Here is a 19,980-nt window from a genome sequence, read left to right on the forward strand (position 1 = left end):
CCGGGAAGGGTAGCTATCCCTTCTTTGGTAGTACCCTTGGTTGGGAAGATTTGGATACCCCTCCACCCTTGGCCTCCCCTCTCCCGGATTAGGTTGTCTGGGCTCAGGGAATTGGGGAAAGAAGGATGGATGATTTTGGGGTTGGAAGTTGGGTGGATACCTGGGGAAGAAGTTCTGCCCAGGGTTTGGTGAGTTTCTGTCCGCCTGTGAGAAGTTGGGAGGGAAGTTCTCTGGGTTAGGTGCTTGGCTGGATCCCCCCCCTTGGGCTGGAGGAGTCCACACATAACCCAGGATGGGTCTGTTTCCCTTTTAACGGGGGCTTACATAATCAGGAGAGCGAGGGACCCCATTTGTGGGGCTGTCTCCCTGGCTCCCTGTCTGTGACTGGCCCGAGGACCTTCTGGGCCTAGCATTATTAGGTGCAGGTAGGTTTTTAGGCCCCCCCATCTCCAACTCTAAAACGGGGGTAACCTTTACCTCTGCCACCTTGGCAGCAGCAGGGGTGTTGTTGGCTTTGGGGTTTTTGGGCGCATTATTTTTATTTTCTATTGGCTTCTGCACCTCGTAGATCCGGGTTGCCTGTTCAATGACCCAGTCTAAAGATCTTTTCTCGTGAAAATCCCTCACGAGCTGGGTCATTATGTATTTGGGCAAGGCATGGAAAAACATATTAATAAATTCTCTGCTATCCGTGCGCACCCTTCTTGTGGTCTGTGCAAAAGCACGCTTCAGTTCTTGCACAAACTCTTGTGGGGCCTGATCCTCCCCACACTGCAAATTGTAGGCTGCCTTGCGAGCCTCTTGGGGATTTCTGTGAACAGAAAAATGTTTTAATATGGCCGCCCTATAGGTGGACCACCTGGAATGATTTTGGTCCTCCAGCCCTGCAAAGAAACTGGAGTACTCTGGGGAGAATGTCCACTTTACATATTGGATACAGCTTTGGCTGTCCTTCAACTGAAAAGTCTCCATCATTTGCTCATAGAGCTCCAAGTGTTCCCAAACAGAGAACTTGGCATTCTTATGATAAGGCGTGATGACGCTCCTGATTGCCTTAATCTGCTTTAAGGGGTCCTTAAGCAAGGCCCTTTTTGTCTTATTGGCCCTTTTGGTCCGTGTAACCCTGGTCCATTCATCCTCTGACTCAGAATCACTGCTCCCAGAGGTTCCCGTCTGTTCTTCCAGGTTTTCCCGGATTCTGCGAGCCTGGGAATGGCTGGCAGAATGTGGGGACCTGGTCTCCTGTGTCCTGTACCGCTCAGAGGAGTCTTCAGATTCCTCTTTGCTGCCAGGATTTGATGGGTACCCCCCCACTGACCTAACTGGGCAGAGGTTTTCAGGATGCCCTTAATGGGCCTACTCTCCCGGGGTTCCCCATCAAATTGCACTGTGCTTGGGTGCCCATACCCGGATGCCTGCCCCTCCATTCCTGGGTGGTACTGGCCTATGAGCCCCATGCTTCTGGCTGGATAGTAATCTGCCATCCCTGTGGCCCTGTGCTCATGTGCGCCAGGGGACATGGGGGTGGCAGAGTCCAGGGACTGAGAGAAATAAAGGCCTCTGGTACTAGGGCTCCTGGGGTTATGCTCAGGAGTTTCTCTTTCCCAGCGAACCTCATCTCTATCCGCCCCTGCTCCCTGTTGCAATGCAAGAGCCTGCGCCTTCAGTTCCTCAGTTAAGGCCTTACTAGACTCTATCAGTCCCTCCTGCATCGCTACCTGTTGTTGGAGTCTATCATTGTGCTGGCAGAGAGCCTCATTTTCTCTCTGCATTTCCTGATTGGTCCTGGAGCACTGGGCCAGTCTTTGCTGCAGGAGGGTTACCTCCTGAGCTGTGTCCCTATTGGCCTGCTCCTGTCTTGCCAGAGCCTCCTCCACCCTCCTGGTGTGCTCTAGCAAGTCCTGGTGTTCTTTTTGGAGGTCACCCAGTCCCTGGTGGGCCAGGTGATTTTCTTCTGTTTTTCTTTTTAAATGGCAGACTTCCTGGCCTAAGGCGTCTCTTTCCTGGCTAAGAGCCTGCATTTGTGCCGCCAGGTCGTCCCTCTGCCTTTGAAAGGCACCAGCTTTCTGGCGTTCTTCATCAAACTCTGCCTGGGTATCCAGGTCTTTTAAAATCAGCTTGTTGCTCTCTGCCTTCACTCTATCTAGATGACTTTGCAGGGTGGCTAGGTGCTCCGTGCATGCCCTGTTAAAGTCTAATTGTTGCTCCAGCTTTTTCTGGCTCTGCAGTAGGGAATCCAAACCTTCTTGGTACTCTTTCTGCAAGGCCAGAAATCTGGTATCCTGGTCAGCCTTTTCCTGTTGCAGGATGTCCATATCCCTCTTTATTTTAATGATGTGCTGTCTACTCTCATTTTCTGACTCATGGCTCCCCTGCAGCCTCTGCTCAGAAGAGACGAGGTCAGATTGGACCTTCTCTAACGCCATCTGTCGCTTATTCGCCAGATCTTGGCTTTCAGTACATTTATCCTGCATGTCTCCCATATATAGGTACAGGTATGCGGCTATCCTAACCATCTTGTCTTGTTCATCCTTAGCTTTAGGAGCCATGTATAGTTCACTCAGGGCCACATGTAGGGGACCCTGATCTCCCCATATATCTGACCCTGTTTCCATGATCTGGGGTGCGATTGCTTGCAACCAGACCGTCTGGTCCTGATGAGTCCACTCACCTCTCACAAATAACTTATGTAAGAAGTGCTCTCTGGCTATTTTCATGTCTACTAAGGTCGTCATTCTGGAATTTGAGTTCCTTCCTGACTTACAGAAGTTTGTATTTTATTTTTGCAAAACAGAACTTTTCCTTAGAGCGTTCCTTTGAGGAGTGCTTTACAGCGTAACACAGCGTGTGATCCGACCGGATATGTGTATCTGGTCAGCTGGCACGCTGTATTAATCTGCACAAGTAATAGATCTAACCCAAACGTCCGGCACAAGCCCCCAATTTGTAAGAGGATTCAATTCAACACTACAGCTAAGTCAATGCCTAGTCTGGGATACTGAATGGAAACCCTTATTGATATATCTTTATGTCCAGTTCATGCGTTCTGGATGACTACCCCTATATAACACCCCTCTCTTTGAATAACCCTGACCCCACTGAGCCAAGAAGTAGTTCTGTTTTGCAAGTTAAGAGGTTTATTTGATAATTTAAACAATAGATATATATATCACCCTTTATAATAATTTAATAACTGAATATCACACCTAATCTGAGCAGTAATCAATAATGGATAGTCTGGCACTAGCACACTTCTTTATAATCAATGATGAGTGGTTATAGGATGGATAAGATAGCAACAATACTTTATGGTTTCAAATGGATGCAAGGTGGAATGAAAATGCAGTACAGAAAATACTCAATATGAGTTCAACAAAACAATGTAATCACTTTTCTCTGGCAATCCCCTCCCCCCTTTATGCAATGCAAGGAAATGGAAGGAAAGCACACAGTTCTCAGAAATGCAATCAACTGTAATTCAGTTCACCCCAGCAAGCTTACACTACAGAAGTTGGAAACACAGGCCCAAAATGCTTTTATATGCGCTGGCAATGAAGTGAGGAATATGCTGAAATGCTTTTAATTCCCTCTAGGAGGTTCAGGGTGAGTGAAATATACTTGGGATGAGTTCAGGCTAACTTTAGCAAGGATCTAGGAGTAACTAGCAGGTTAAACGAATTTTTGGCAAATGAAAGCAAGAAAACGGCTTTTTTCACACGTGGATAAATTGGCAAATCGCGGCAAATTCGCGAGTGTGTTGTTTGCGATTGCGGCAAAAGTATCGGGGGTAGGAATGCGGTTCCAGGTTCGCAGGAAAGCCACGATTCTCAGCTTTCAGAGGAAAGTTACTGCAAGTCTCTAGGACACACGGTTACGGAGATATAAACGATTAAATAAAGGTAGTTTTTCGGATTTGGAATGTTAAAATTCAAAGTGACAAGTGCAGCTTGCAACTAGAAAATGACAGGTGACAGCTTTACAAATGACAGGTGACAGTTAGGAGGCAGTTCTACTTAGATTAAAATAGCTTGAATTATATTATTTTAACTAAGAGATTGGTTCTGCACAGTTCTGCTAGGTACTCACACTATATTCTTGAATTAAATGGGCCTCGCCACGGATCTGGTCAGGTTTTAGACTGGACTCTGGTCTGGTCTCTGCACTTCACAGTGATCTGGGTCAGCTCTCTCTCTCTCTGGATTCTGGAGATTGATGGATTTGAAGTCTGGATCTTTCTGCACAGCTTTCTCTAGAGATTGATGGAGGTAAAGTATGGATTTTCCCGGCAGAGCGTCCCGCAGCAAATGGATTTGAAGGTCCCTATCTGTCCTGTCTGTATGCTTTTATGTGTTTTGAAAATGGGTGTGTGTGCAGCATCACTAGGCTCTACCCCTCTCCACTTGTCATTGGCCACTTCATCCGCTTCCCCTTGATTGGGGGAATGAAATGAAGTGTCATCATGATGAGGTCTGTTTATGATACAGAGAACCCACCCCTGTCAACTTACACACAATCTATAGTTTGACCCAAAAGACATATTTGCACAGGTACACATTTGTTTAAAATTACATGCACCCTTCACATATCACAGGAGGTATACCCTGTCCACATCTGCTCTTCCTCGGAGCTTGCATTCAGAAATGGCGACATTTGCACTTTTTAACTGGTTTGCAATACCGGACATTACCCCAAATTTACACACATGTGCGCAAGGAGTATGGACATTAATTGATGAAGTGTCAGATTTTTAACATGCACACATTTTGAGTAATATCCTCTTTTCCGCTAAAACCCCCCTGAACATACCACCGGGTCCTAACACGTCTTAAAATGTGGGCAGAAAAATCACAAGAATTATGGTATCATTTAAATAATTTTCACAAGTCCGCTCTATGAATGATCCATCTTTTTCTAAAACCATATTCTGACTACAGGGGTGTGTCTTTTCAGGTCACATGGTACAGAAACCAGTCTTTCCAGTTTCTGCCAAGCTCAGAGACCCTGCCCCTCCCAGCTTCTGCCAAGAGGAAGCTGTTTTACGACATCTGCAATAAACCATCTGCCTGGGTGAAGGGGGTTGCATTGTTCAGAGCTCCTGTATTCTGTGGGGGCTCCCCTTAATTCAATTATCAGAGAGATGGCATATCCTTAGTGTGGCCAGCAGGAAACAGCCAGGCCTGGGAAGTTACTTGTGAATCAAGTTTCACTCCTGATGGGGGTAGTTGCCAGGCAAAATTGGAATCTCTTTAAGCCAGTTTTTAGCCACATGTCGTTTCTGTTCCCCAGTTTTCTGCATTCAAATGCTGATTCTAAGTTTAAAACTATGACATTTAAACAATTTCAGCCTATGTGACACTCAAAAGTAGGTCACTCATTTCTTTTAAACATTTAGATTTTTAGTGTCTTTCAGTCCAAATTTACTTAAACTGTTGAAATCCACAGCTCAGCCAGTCTTGTTATAAACCTTCAAGTCACTTCAGAATATAACTTTTCATCCTCTTTCCAGATTTTGTATGCCCACAAGACTTTATTCTGCCAGATGTCCGCTGGTGTTCAGTGAGATTTTTCGATGTGTTGCAAATAGGCATTTTGAGCTGGCATTCAGAGAAACAAAAGGTGATTTTAAAGTGCGGTTTTTCCTTTGGCACACATTTCACTCATGGCACCCCGGCCCATCCTGCTTGAATTGGTGGGTGGCAAGTTAGGCAACCATTTTAGTGTGCACAACTGCGCGGTTTTCATAGATTCTGGCGCACATGTGGGCTTTTTCGGCCATCTTGGATTTCCTAAGCCCACAGCACCAAATGTTGTAGCATAATAGTCCAAACGTGGGTCAGAACACCCAACAGTTGGTATCTTATCTCATGATTTTTGGTGTGGGCTCTTGATCTTGCCTTTGTGTCTTGAACATAATCATCTTCATCTGGATCTGTTCATTCTGTTGCCCTTAAATAGGCTGTTCGGTCCATAAACTGACCTCTTGCTCGACAGAGTGCAATGTGAGATAGACAGTGTGCAGTCTAAACATCTATTTCAATGGCTATGACTATCTTAGACTTCTCCAATATATAAGGCAGGAGTGCACATACATTGCATTCCTCCTCTGAGGTCTCCTTCCTACCTCTTTCATGTGCTGATACCGCATGTTGCTCCCCAAATATGCTGTGCTGTCATGATCATCTTCCATTGTACTTCTCTCAGGTCTCTTTCTTGCCTCATGATCTCTTATAATCATCTCATGAAGTATATCAGCATAATTCCTTCTCACTGGGGGAATCATAGGAATACTTGTAAGTGTAATTGGTGTCTTTACATGTGCTAGTGGTGTAGGAATAGTCACATAAGGTCTCTTCCTATTGGCATAATACAAAGACATCCAAGAATCATGAATAGCTTGCAAAGCTGACCTCCCCCAAAGGGGCTACCACTGCATTAGGGACAATTACATAAGGCCTTGGCTGCCTTATAATGGCAACATCTGTACCCTCCTGCTACATAGGAAGATACACAGGAACTACTGCTTTGTTTGGATCTACATAATAGACAGTACGTATCGTGAGAGAAAGAAGAATGACAATGAACATGATACATGTATAGATTATGTACCAGTATGTCCATTTTTACAAAAAATATCCTCTTGCACGTCGTGGTGCTCTCTCGTTGTTTGCCACATTGTTATTGCTATCAATGTTGCCCATAGTGCTTATGATTACTTTTAAGGAAGGAAAAAACAAACTTTAATCGAACAATCTCATAAAATGTTCTGGTAACTGGTGGATCTGCTTTACAAGCTCCACAAGCTGCTGGCTGATTGCAGGACGATTAATAGGATTCCGTATGAACACAAACGAGTAGTCTTTTCACCAAACCAAATGAAGATAAACTTCCAGCAAATAGTAAAAGACCAAGGCCAGTAGATTGTGAATGTCATCACTTGATAAACCCATTCATGCGTACAAAGAGATGTGTCAGGCAATAAACAGATCTGCCTGCGAATTTCATGTATCAGCCAATTTATCATAGGTCGATTTCTAAGATCCCACAGGAATACACGAGTATTGGTTTGTCGTCCAACAAGATAAGGATTCTCTTCCTGTACTGTACTCAGGTAAATGGAGTATTTGCTCAATTATAGTTGTGAACAGTCTCCTTACGACTGGACCATTTTTAGGATCTTGCAGAAACACCTGAATGTCAACAGTTCTCCCAACCTGTGCAGGATATTCACAAAGAATGAAGAGGAAAACAGCAAGAATGATCCGATGAACGTTGCCATTAGGCACTACCATGTGCACCTCCAAAAAGAAACTCAGTGAGAAAGGAATCAGGGAACTGCTCCCCTTTCCCATTCGTCAAAAATGAACTCTAGGTCTGCCATTTCTTTTCCTTTCAATACTTCAATATGTCTCAGTTCAATGTTACCAAGCTCCTGTGGCTCAGGAACAATAGCTTTTTCACTCCTTGCTTAGCAGCTACAAAGAGTGTCTCAAACAAACCACAGTCCAATGAACTATTTATCTGTCTACTAGACAATCTCTGCGTCCTTCTTCCTCAAACTAGTCTGCATAATGCTGAACTTTTCCGTTGCTTGCTTCTGAATGGGGTGGGGGTGCGGTGGTCTCTCTGGTGTAGATCTTTACATCTCCGAGTAATATCCAAGCATGTTTCCTTGGCACCTTCACTGCCAATGGAGTGACATCCTCTACGATAAAAGGACCATTAAATCTGGGTTGATGCTATTTGTGGACAAAGTTCCTGATCAGAATCTGATCTCTGGCAAACAACTTTGGCAATAACAGTTCATTTGGTCCGGTTGCTGTATGGTCTTCATCTGTGTTCTGAGACCGACACCCCGTCCGCTTTACTTGGTCAGAAATGACAGAGATACATGTTAAGTATGCACGTAACTCATCTCCTAACAATTCTGCTCTTGTCTCGGCATCACTTCTAATCCTCGATGGAGGAGTCAGAGGCATTCTCATTCGCCTCCCTGTTACTAGTTTGTGGGGTGTGAGGTGATGGTTAGAAACTGGTTGATTCCTCAATGCATATAATGCCAGGGGCAGGTAATGCAGCCATCCTTTTTTCAAAGTTCATTTAAGCTTGGCTATTCTCTCTTTGAGCAGACCGTTGAGTATCTCACAGATCCCGTTCGCTTGATGGTTATAAGATGAGGAAAACGTATGCTTTATACTGAGCAATAAGCTGATTTGTTCGAACACTTCATTCACAAAATGTGGGCCGTTATCTGATCTCAATACCTCACATATTCCCCATCTAGGAAATACTTCTCAGACAAAAAATGTTGCATCGCAAGTGGCGTCTGAATGTGTGCATGGGCCTGCTTCGAGCCACCAAGAAATGGGGCACACCACCAGTATCACATAACTATAACCATTACAAACTTGCAGCATATCATCATAATCAATATGTAAATGCTGAAATGGACCATTCAGTCGAGGTATAACTCCTCTTAGTATTTGCATTGTGTGCCCAGCAGTAAACCTTTGACATATGATGCAATTTGCTACATAAAAAGCAACGTGTTCTAACAAGTTCAGTACAAACCAGTCCTCTGCAATTGTTGCTGCAATGTTTTCCCTAATGACATGCGCAGGGTAGTGTAGCTCTTCCAATGTCACCCTTAATGAGGCTATAGGCATCACCGGTTTATCAGTGACACAAGCACGCTATCCACAGATGAATGCTGGAGGCTTTTCTTGCTTGGCGAAAACATGTCTTGCTTATGTGCAGGAAGAGACAATCTAGACAAAATACTGGAAACGTTGAATGTCATGTCAATGACGATTGACATATGAACGCTGAAGATCAAAGGAATAAATGCCAATGCAATTATGCTAATGGTATCAAGATAACTGAAGAACAGTCAATGATGTTTCTTCTTTTAAATGTTTTAAAAAAGTTTGTCATAAACTATAACACATTAAAAAAGTAGAATATGTGGAAAACGTTCTCCACACCTTTCTTGGGTACAGCATTAAGGGATAGCCCATCCCTCGGGTGACTATTATTATTATCATAAATATGTTTAGTACCAAATTAAGATGCAGTGTGCTTTAGGGATATTTTTATGCCTTTAGATGTGATAGTCTCGGCTTTCTCCTCCAAATCAGATGAAAGCCCATCGTCACGGTATTTATTTACGGGGTAATTCATAGAATTTCACGCACAAGTGGCGCACGCGGCTGGCGCACAGTGTGCGCGTGCAAATGTCTGCACCAGCCGCATGCGCTAAAATCGACTTCCGCCCACACCGTATTTATGGAATTTAGCCTCCAAAACCAGCCGTGTGGCAGAGTGGCGCAGCGAACCTGCAGCAGCGCAAGTTACGCCCCCAAGAACGCCCTTGCACAAGGAAAAGCCATCAAAATCCCCAATCCAGCGCAAAGGGCTGCGCTAACCCTGGACCAGTTTACAGGGCTGCCAAACAGCAAACGCCAAGCGGGGAACGTGTATTACTGGCGTTCACGTGAAGTTTCACTCGCGAAAGGGCCTGTGAGAGTGGGGTACGTGTATAACTGGGGTTCGCGTGAAGTTTCACACGCGATTGGAGCAGGGTACGTGTATTACGGGGTTTGCGGGAAGTTTCACACGCGAAAGAGCCTGTGCGAGTGGGGTACGTGTATAACTGGGGTTCGTGGGAAGTTTCACACACGATTGAAGCAGGGTACCTGTATTACGCAGGAAGTCTCACACGCGAATGGAGCAGGGTACGTGTATTACGGGGGTTCGGGGGAAGTCTCACACGAGATTGGATCCAGGTACGTGTATTTCGGGGGTGCAGCGGGAAGTTACACATGCGAAAGGGCCTGTGCGAGTGGGGTACGTGTATAACTGGGGTTTGCGGGAAGTCTCACACGCGATTTCAGCAGGGTATGTGTATTATGGGGGTGCGTAGGAAGTTTCACATGCGAAAGGCCCTGTGCGAGTGGGGTACGTGTATTCCTGGGGTTCGCGTGAAGTTTTACACGTGAAAGGGCCCTGTGCAAGTGGGGTACGTGTATTCCTCGGGTTTGCGTGAAGTTTTACACGCGAAAGGGCCCTGTGCGAGTGGGGTACGTGTATTCCTGGGGTTCGCGTGACGTTTTACACGCGAAAGGGCAACGCCCATGTGCGATACATCACAGACACACATACGCGCTAAGGGCCTTTGGTTCAATGAAATCGCGTACGTGTGCTGACCCGCTTACGCGCTAAGGGCCTTTCCTCGAATTACACGCTGATGTGCAATTCTTTCATGTGCCAAATCACTCTGTATCAAGCTGGCCACGCATACACACACGGAAGACCATGCTCCTGCCCTGAAGGCCATTTTCCTGACCCCCAGAGCGCTGAGCACGCTCCCACCTGCCATCTGCTGATGCCTGACTGTCTGCTGCCCAAGTGCCCTGCTATTTGGTGTTTGCACATCAGCCATCTGCAGGGGTCCAGTTGCTGTGTCCACCCCTACTGGAAAAGAAGACTCCCGACTGGGATACCATTGCTCCACAGCACAGCCCCAGGACCCAGTTGCCCACCCACTCCTGCCTCTGGGGTTGCCATGTCAGGCACATCTCCATCTGGCACCACTGGCAACCCCCAGCCAGAGAGGCAGAGGGCCACCAGCTTCACTGCCACCGAAGTTGGTGCCCTGGTGGAGCATGTCCTGGGGTATTATGATGCCCTCTTCGGAACATCATGGGCCAACAAGGAAGAACGGGAGAGGATCTGGGACGACATAGTGGTTGCCATCAACGCGGAGGGGGTGGCAACCTGCGACATCAAGCACGTCAAGAAGCGCTGGGAGGACTTCAGGTCCAGGACCCTCCCCAAGGCCCGGCGCCTCACGGAGGGGGGCCGGGCACGCATGAGTAACATCCAGATGAGGGTCCTGGAACGCGTAGGCCCAGCACTCCACGCCCAGATCCTTTGGAGGCAGACCCGTCTGGAGTTGAGCCGTAAGTGGCCAAGCATTGCTGTGTGAGACAGGGCATGTTGCAGTGTACTGGTAGTCTGATGCTTGCCTGTATGTGTGACATAGGCCATGTATGGATGTGTGTGTGCAGGGACATCATGGTCATGCATATGAGACCAGTTATGTGTGAACCACATGGTTGGTGCATGTGTTTTAATGCAACACGGGGAGCTCTATGCGGAATGCACACATGAAAGCATGGCTGTCTCTGTTCCTGGACACGAAGGGGGGGTGAGGAATGGGTGCTGATGTCATGTACATGTATGGTACACATGTGTGTGTGTGTGTGTGCCTGAGAAGTGTGTGTGTGTGACTTTTAAACGCCATGGATGCATGTGTCTTTGAAGGCAACATCTTGGCTTACAGGGGCCCTTCTACATGGATGTTGATGTTGATTGCAGGCGCCAGGACTGTTTCTGCATGTGTGTTGTGTGCATTCACCCATGTGTTGTGGAATGATAGGATGGAAGTGACATTTGACAGTGGCACTCATGTGTTATTGCTTCCTGTCTAGGGTATTTTGTACTGTACCCTGATGCTTGTGTTCTATGTCTCCCTCTACGCAGCGTCAAGTGAAGAAGAGGGCGGAGGCGGCGCTGTGGAGCCAAGCGGCGGGGATGCCTCCACTGGGCGGCGACGCAAGGCCCAGCCATCCTCCCAGGAATTAACATCATCCGGGAGCGAGGGGGCTGGTGCTGCGTCTGCCACAACGGTTGTGGCGGAAGGGCCGGGTGAGCCCCCACAGGGGCTTCCAATGGCGGAAGACGGTGTGGAGACATCCAGGTTGGTGGTCTCCACAGAGGAGGAGGAGCCCGCTACTGAGCCGCACATGGGGCCTGGTGGGGGTAGTACCACTGGTGCAAGTGGTGCAGTCCAGGGTCAGGAGGCAGCAGAGGTCACCGCGGAAGGGCCTGTGCATTCCGCTGTCCCTGACCCCGTGACTGTACCACCATGCACCAGCAGGGAGGCCCCGTCCCAGGCCCGTCCGCAGGTAGGGGAGAGTGCCATGTCATCTGCCTCTCCACTACCTGTGGACGAGGGGTCCCACAAACGTATGGGCTGCGTCCTGGTTGGTGGGTTCCTACATGTGTCGCGCACTCTAGCCGACCTCTCCTCTCTGTTGAGACTATGCGCCAGTCGTTCTCCACACCATCTTCCGGCCCAGATTCCACCAGGGGCCCCTGTGGACCTGGCCCGACCAACACAGCCAGCTTGGTGGAGCTCACATCCCTGCCACAGTCGGGAGTCGGCGGCCCAGCAGGGGTGGACACCACAACTGGAGACCAGCTGATGGAGGATGTGCAGGCACCATCAGACACGACACATGGACAGCAGCAGCAGGCTCTAGGTGGGAGCAATGATGGCTCGGCGCATCAACATCAGAGGGGCAGGCATTGGCCATAGGGCAGGAGGACCCAGGAATGGGAGTGTCTTCCGTGTGGCACCGGTTGGGCCAGCAGATAGGTGCGGAGCGGCGGCGGGCGGAAGAGGCGCGGCTCACCATGGTCAGGGCAGAGTTCTCCATGTGTCGGGCTTTGAGGCGGGCAGAGTGCCTCGAGGCAACTCGCAGGGAGTTGGAACAGGCCATGAGTGCCTCCCTGCGAGACCTCAGGGCCAGGACAGAGGCCCGACTCTGGCAAATAGACATGGAGTTCGATGATGCCCTGGCCTGGGACACCACAGAGTGAGCCGCTAGACTTGCCCTCCGCCATTGTATATAGTTAGATAGTGTTAGGTTTCCTTTCGTTTTTTCTTTATTTTGGTTGCGCTTGGACAATGCACCACGTTTTTGTATATAGTTTTTTATTAGGTAGTATTTTAGATAGGTTTCATTTCATCAGTTGGGCTCATGGACCCTGGATTGTTCATCTGTACATAGTTCACCATTGGATTGTTCTCTTATTTTTATTTTCACCATGGAGCAATGGTTTTCACTTTCTTTTTTGCGTTGTATTTGCTTTGTTGGACTGTGACTTTGGGCATCATTTATTTTGGATTTCTTTGGATTATGATTTCTTGTTTTTTATTCTTTTACGGCCATGCAGCTTTTCTTTTATTATTCCCATTGTTGTGTGTTGGATTTAGATTACATTCATGTTGTGTTTAATGTGCAGGGGGGACATGAGTGGGACATGAGTGGGAGCCTGCTGGCAGGTGCCCTGCACTGCTGGGAGGTGGGGATGCAGGGGGACATGAGTGAGGGCCTGCTGGCAGGTGCCCTGCACTGCTGGGGGTTGGGGTACAGGGGGACATGAGTGGGACATGAGTGGGGGCCTGCTGGCAGGTGCCCTGCACTGCTGGGGGTGGGGGTGCAAGGGGACATGAGTGGGGGCCTGCTGGCAGGTGCCCTGCACTGCTGGGGTGTGGGGGTGCAAGGGGACATGAGTGGGGGCCTGCTGGCAGGTGCCCCACAGTGCTGGGGGTGGGGGTGCAAGGGGACATGAGTTGGTGGGGCATGGGCATGCCCCCCAGCCAAGCCACATGTCACCTTGCACTACTGATCACCAACTCATGTCCCCTTGCACCCTGACCCCCAGCACTGTGGGGCACCTGCCAGCAGGTCCCCACTAATGTCGCCCTGCACCCCCACCCCCCAGCACTGTGGAGCACCTGCCAGCAGGCCCCCACTCATGTCCCCCTGCACCCCCACCCCCCAGAAGAGCAGGGCACCTGCCAGCAGGCTCCCACTCATGCCCCACTCATGTCCCCCTGCACCCCCACCCCCAGCAGTGCAGGGCACCTGCCAGCAGGCCCCCACTCATGTCCCCCTGCACCCCCACCCCCAGCAGTACAGGGCACCTGCCAGCAGGCCCCCACTCATGTCCCACTCATGTCCCCATGCACCCCCACCCCCCAGCAGTGCAGGGCACCTGCCAGCAGGCTCCCACTCATGCCCCACTCATGTCCCCCTGCACCCCCACCCCCAGCAGTGCAGGGCACCTGCCAGCAGGCCCCCACTCATGTCCCCCTGCACCCCCACCCCCAGCAGTACAGGGCACCTGCCAGCAGGCCCCCACTCATGTCCCACTCATGTCCCCATGCACCCGCACCCCCCAGCAGTGCAGGCCACCTGCCAGCAGGCCCACACTCATGTCCCCCTGCACCCCCACCCCCCAGCATTGTGGGGCACCTGCCAGCAGGCCCCCACTCATGTCCCCCTGCACCCTCACCCCCCAGCAGTGAAATGCCGATCTCATGACACAAACCAAAAGTCAACTATGTACATCAACACATGTCCGTCACACACATACACTGGTTGGCATTGCTTGTGTAAACCCACATTTTCACATGCATCAACCCAATGAGCGAATCCCACACATGGAACTACAAAATGAAATTGTATTATCTACATAAAATCAAAAATGAAATGAATGCACACCAAAATATGAAACATGAAATGAAAAGCATGTGAAAAAGATGATTGAATGAAAATGATAACCAATCCAAAAAAATTAGAAAGACAAACAGTCCAAAGTCACCCTCCAACAACGCAAATCCAAAGGATATGTAAAAAAAAATCTCCATTGCTTCATGTTCATAATAAAAAAAAGAGAAATCAATCCATAGTCCAACTATTTACAATCCATTGTCCGGAAAACAATAAATCCATTGCTCCATGTCCATAATGCAAAAAAAAAATAAATGAATACGTGATGAAACTATATACAATCCATTGTCCAAGGATGTAAAGGGTCCATGATCCCAACCTACCTAACAAACTACCTAAAAATATAACTATATACAAATTTGTGTGGCATTGTCCATTGACCACAAATAAAAGGAAAACGAAAAGGAAACCTGACTCTATTTACAAGGGCAGCAGGCTAACCTGTCGGCTCACTTTTGGATGTCCCGGGCCAGGGCATCATCAAACTCCTGCTCAATGTCCTGGAGGCGGTCCTCTTTCATGGCCCTGAGGGTTCGCAGGGACGATGACATGTTCTCCTCCAACTCCCTGAAAATTGCCTCAAGGCACTCGGCCCGCCTCAGGGCCCTCCGCATGGAGTTCTCTGCCCTGACCATCGTGAGCCATGCCTCTTGTGCCCGCTACCGCTCCGCATCTATAGCATGGCTTAACCGCTGCCACATGGAAGACACTTCCAGTCCTGGGTCCTCCTGCCCTCTGGCCGATGCCTGCCCCTCCGATGTCGAAGGCCCTGAGCCATGATGGCTCCCACCTTGTTGCTGCTGCTGCTGTGCCTCTGCCTGTGCCCTGGCTCTTGCTGCCTGCACATCCTCCTCCGGCTGGGGTGCAGCTGTTCAGGTGGCCACCCCTGCTGGACGTCCGAATCCCGACTGTGGCAGGGATGTGTCCTCCACCAGCCTGGCCGCAGGGTCAGAGGCAGCTCCACAGGGTACCCAGGTGATACATGGGTGGGAAGATGGCATGGAGGACGACTGGCACGTAAGGGGTTCAGGTGAGGAGGGGGTCACAAGGAGATCCAGCACACGGAGGAATCTAGCACTTGTGACCCGTCCCAGCAGGTCAACGCGGTCAAAGAGGCACCCGAGATGACGTGCAGTCTCTTCACGAAAAAACTGCACATCACCTTGCATGCCCCGTTGACCCAACGCTATCCCGGCCAGGAAAGGCTCAACATGGTCCCGGATAGCCACGTCCGCAGGGAGAGGAAGGCCAGTTGTTGGGTGCTCATCCCCTCCCTGAAAACGGGTCTGGACGTAGGCATCCCTGTTGGTGCCAGTTGATGCAGTGACAGGATCAGGGACAGGATTGCACACAGGCACCTCCACGGCAGCCTGTGCTGCCTCATGTCCCTGGTCCAGCACTGCACCACTAGCACCAGTGGAATCCCCACCTCCAGACCCCATGTGTCCCTTCCACGGCCTCCTCCTCCACCAAACCCCCCACCAACCTGGATGACTCCATGCCATCTTCCTCCATCGGACCCTGTGGGTTCTCAGCCACCCCTTCTGCTGCAGAGGAGTCCACCTCCAACCTCCGCCTCTTAGACCTACCCTCGGAAGCTGCAGCCTGGGACGCGGCACCAGACTCCTCACTCCCCGACGAGATGACAATCTGGGAGGGGAGCCGGGCCTTTGTCTCCGGCTGGTGGGACGATCCCTGCCGCTGTGCTCCACAGCACCCTCTCCGCCCTCTTCTTCAGTTGGCGCTGTAGACAGGGAGAGATAAAACACAGGCATCAGGGCACTGTACAATGGACTGATACACACATGACAGTTGCACATGAGTGGCAATGTTTAACTTCAGACACGGCATCACACTCCATGAGACACATGTCATTGTAACTCACACACATGAACATTTCAACAGCAATATTGCACCAGGCAGCACCATCCATACACATACAACAGCATGAACAGCCAAAGGTGAGCCTGACATCACATGAAACACAAGGAGTGCACTAGACATGCACACACGCAACCACACTTACATGCATGTCTACATCTCCTACAATTGTTGCAGTGATGAGATTGCCATACATGTCACATCTGCCATTCATCCTTCTACATATCAGTGTCACGTGCATCCATGTTGTATCACAGTTGCACACTTGTCAGATACACATACATGCACATGTACACAGTGCAGATACATGCATTATGAACCACCATCCATGCCACAACCATGCCAATGTACATACACAGAAATTCAAACATGTGTGCTCCCACACCTGCATTTGCCCAGTATGCTTACCAACACATACACCATCAATGTGTCTCACAACTGAGAGGACTCACATGTGGTAGCCTCACGCCCATGTTCATACACATCCCTACATGGCCCTACATAAACACATGTGCAACCTGCACACTACTGGCACACCATGACACGCATAGCGTACTATCTAATGCATGTACACTTAGCGCTCGACTCCAGACGGGTCTGCCTCTCAAGGATCTGGACGTAGAGCGCTGGGCATATGCGTTCCAGGACCCTCATTTGATGGTTCGACAGCTGGCCCCGGCACCCCTTGGCATCCGCTGCCTTAGCGAGGCGCCGGGCCTTGTTGAGGGTCCTGGACCTGAAGTCCTCCCAGCGCTTCTTGACATGATGTAAGTCACGGACTGCCACCCCTTCCGCGTTCATGGCAGTCATGATGTCCATCCAGATCCTGGTCTGTCCTTCATTGTCGGCGCACAAACTTCCAAAGAGGGCATCATACTGCCCCAGGACTTGCTCCACCAGGACACCAATTTCGGTGGCAGTGAAGCTGGTGGCCCTCTATTGGGGGTTTTCAGTGCTGCCAGATGGTGTTGTGCTGGACATGGCAACCCCAGAGGCAGGAGTTGGTGGGCAACTGGGTCCTGGAGATGGGCTGTGGAGCGATGGAATCCCAGTCAGGAGGCTTCGGTTCCAGCAGGGGTGGTCACAGCAACTACACCCCTGGCTGACGGGCAGGCAGCAAATGGCAGGGCACGTGGGCAGCAGGCAGTCAGGCAGGAGCGTGGTCTTCCGTGTGTTTTCGCGTGGCCAGCTTGATACGGAGTGATTTGGCACGTGAAAAAATTGCACGTCAGTGTGTAATTCGAGGAAAGGGCCTTAGCGCATAAGCGCGTCAGCACACGCACGCGATTTCATTGGACCAAAGGCCCTTAGTGCGTAAGCGCGTAAGTTACATTACGCGCGCGGGCATTTCCCTCATAGCACGTGATGACAGAGCACACGTGGAAAAACTGCATGTCCGAGTGTCATCGCATGTAATTGGAGGAAAGCGCCCGCGTACACACGTATCTGACGTGTACGTGTGGGCCGGTTTAAAAGCTATGTGTAGGATGCCATTTCCTTCTACGTGCTTTTCGTGGAGAGCGAGTGGGTGAAATCTGTACTTCTTGTCGGTTCACACGCTATTACTTCACAGCGTTTCTAGTTCGTACTCCCTGTTACCTCTGACAGCTCTTTTCTGAATTTTTGTTGGGCCTGTTTCCTCAAACAGAGTTCACTTCTCCTTTTGTCCTGTCTCCAGAGACAGCGTACAATTCTTCTTTTGGTGGGGGTGTTGCCAATACGCACACGGGCGTATTTTTCATGTTCTTTTTCCAGGAAGACGGTGAGTTCTGCACGTACTTAGCAACTGTACTTGCCCCGTGTGTCGCGTTCCCCTTCAGAGGTCATTGTAGGCTGCGTGTATTACGCATATGCTTAGTTTTGTGTCTGGGTGCCACAGCATAGTGCGGGTTCATTTTTTCACGCACGTGGTCTACGAGGGGTTGCGTGCACGTTAATTTCTGATTTTGGGCTGCCTGTGCGTGTGACCCGTCATCTTCCCCCAGGGGTCACAAACAGCCTTGTTAGAGCACTAGGGTACGAATTCCATCTGGTATCCTACCCCTTTGACACCCAATTGCCCAGGACAATAGCTTACTGCAACTCCCATACGCACAACAACATCAGTGCCATGGTTGGGGGCGACCAAGCGGTAAGGGAGGCAAAGGTGGCTGACCTTCAAAAGGTGGGTGTGGTGGGCACGGTATGGGACGTGGCCGGGATTTGCAGGGTGCCCTTATACCCCCATGTGTGGAGGAACAATCAGGGACACCCATGCCCCCCCAGTTGAGGGAAACATGGCTGACACCATCCCAGCTCAGCTCCTGTTGGACCAGCCCATTGTGGCACCTGACCTGGCACAGGATGACTCCCTGGCTGACTTCCAGGTCAGCAAGTCTAGCACACGTGTGGCGGTGCAAGTTGTTATCAACAAGCCACGTGGATCTGGGGCAGCTATGCCATCTGCTGCCCCAAGTATGCTGGGTTGGGAGGCTGCAGGGGCAGCTGCAGCTCCATCCGCCCCAGCTCTGACTCTCCCAGCCAGGACAGTGTCAGTCCAGGTCCATCAAACTGACGTTCCACCTGCCAACATTACCCTGCAACCAATGCCTGCATCAAGACCTATGTTCATTGTGCATTCCCACACTCCTACTACTCAGTCCACCGGTGATTCTGCCCCTACTGACCAGTGTGGCATAAGCCACTTTGGCTCTGCTCCACCTTTAAAGAAGAGGAAGAAGGGTGCTCTGGCACTACAGGCTGAGACCCCAGACACGGCTACACACTCCGGTACCTCAAGGAAGCCTTGCTTTAATGATCCGGAACTTGATGCACTTGTGGCCTATGTGTCAGCACATAGCCGCAAAATGGTGGTGACTGCAGGGTGCAAGACCACACCTGGTCAACGTAGGACACACTGGCAGACCATCGCAGACTGCATAAGTGCCCTTGGATTTGTGAGGCGCACAGCTGATGATTGCTACAAGCGGTGGAATGACCTGAAACGCAGAGCAAAGAACAAGCTGGCCTCAAATCATGCCGCTACTCTGGTGACTGGCGGTGGGTCTCCACAAGAGGACAACAAACTCACTGAACATGAGTCTGTTGCTGGGGCCTTCGTCACAGAGGAACAGATCCAAGGTGTGGGAGAACTACCTGATTATGATGCATTGTCCGGTAAGTGCCCATGCATGTGTGTGTAATGCATGTGTATGTTGTTTGGGTGACAGGTTCTGATTGAGTGCCAGGTGAGGGTGTGTGTGCCTGAGTGGTATGGGTCACCCATGTGCTTCATCCAAAACATTCAGCGGCCTTGGATTTGGGTGTGACAGTATCCCTTCTGCCCACAGTAGTAATTTAGCACAACATTACGGCAGTTGCCCTTGAAGGGGCATCTTGTAACAAACAACATTGTTTGTATTTTTCAGTGTTCGTTCAGGCTGATTGTTTCAATCCTCCCACTTTTGCTACGCATTCCTCAGCCCTATTGTCACATTTGTGACATGCTTCTGTCATTGATGAATCCCACATTGGCCCACATGTGTTACCTTGTTAGGTGAATGATTTGACCATTCAGGCTGATTGAGTATTGGCCTGATCACATACATTTTTGGGGCCTGTTTGAATGTGGAACATGATAGATTTTTCCTGTCATGTTGAAGTGCACAACCATTGATGTGTACATCGGCCTGCAATCACTGTATTTTTGTACACTGGATGTGTTGCAGTGTGTGGCACATGCCTATTTTGTCACACT

The sequence above is a fragment of the Ambystoma mexicanum genome, chromosome 5p (genome assembly GCF_040938575.1).
Source record: "Ambystoma mexicanum isolate Mex_15411 chromosome 5p, UKY_AmexF1_1, whole genome shotgun sequence".
NCBI classification, from domain to species: domain Eukaryota; kingdom Metazoa; phylum Chordata; class Amphibia; order Caudata; family Ambystomatidae; genus Ambystoma; species Ambystoma mexicanum.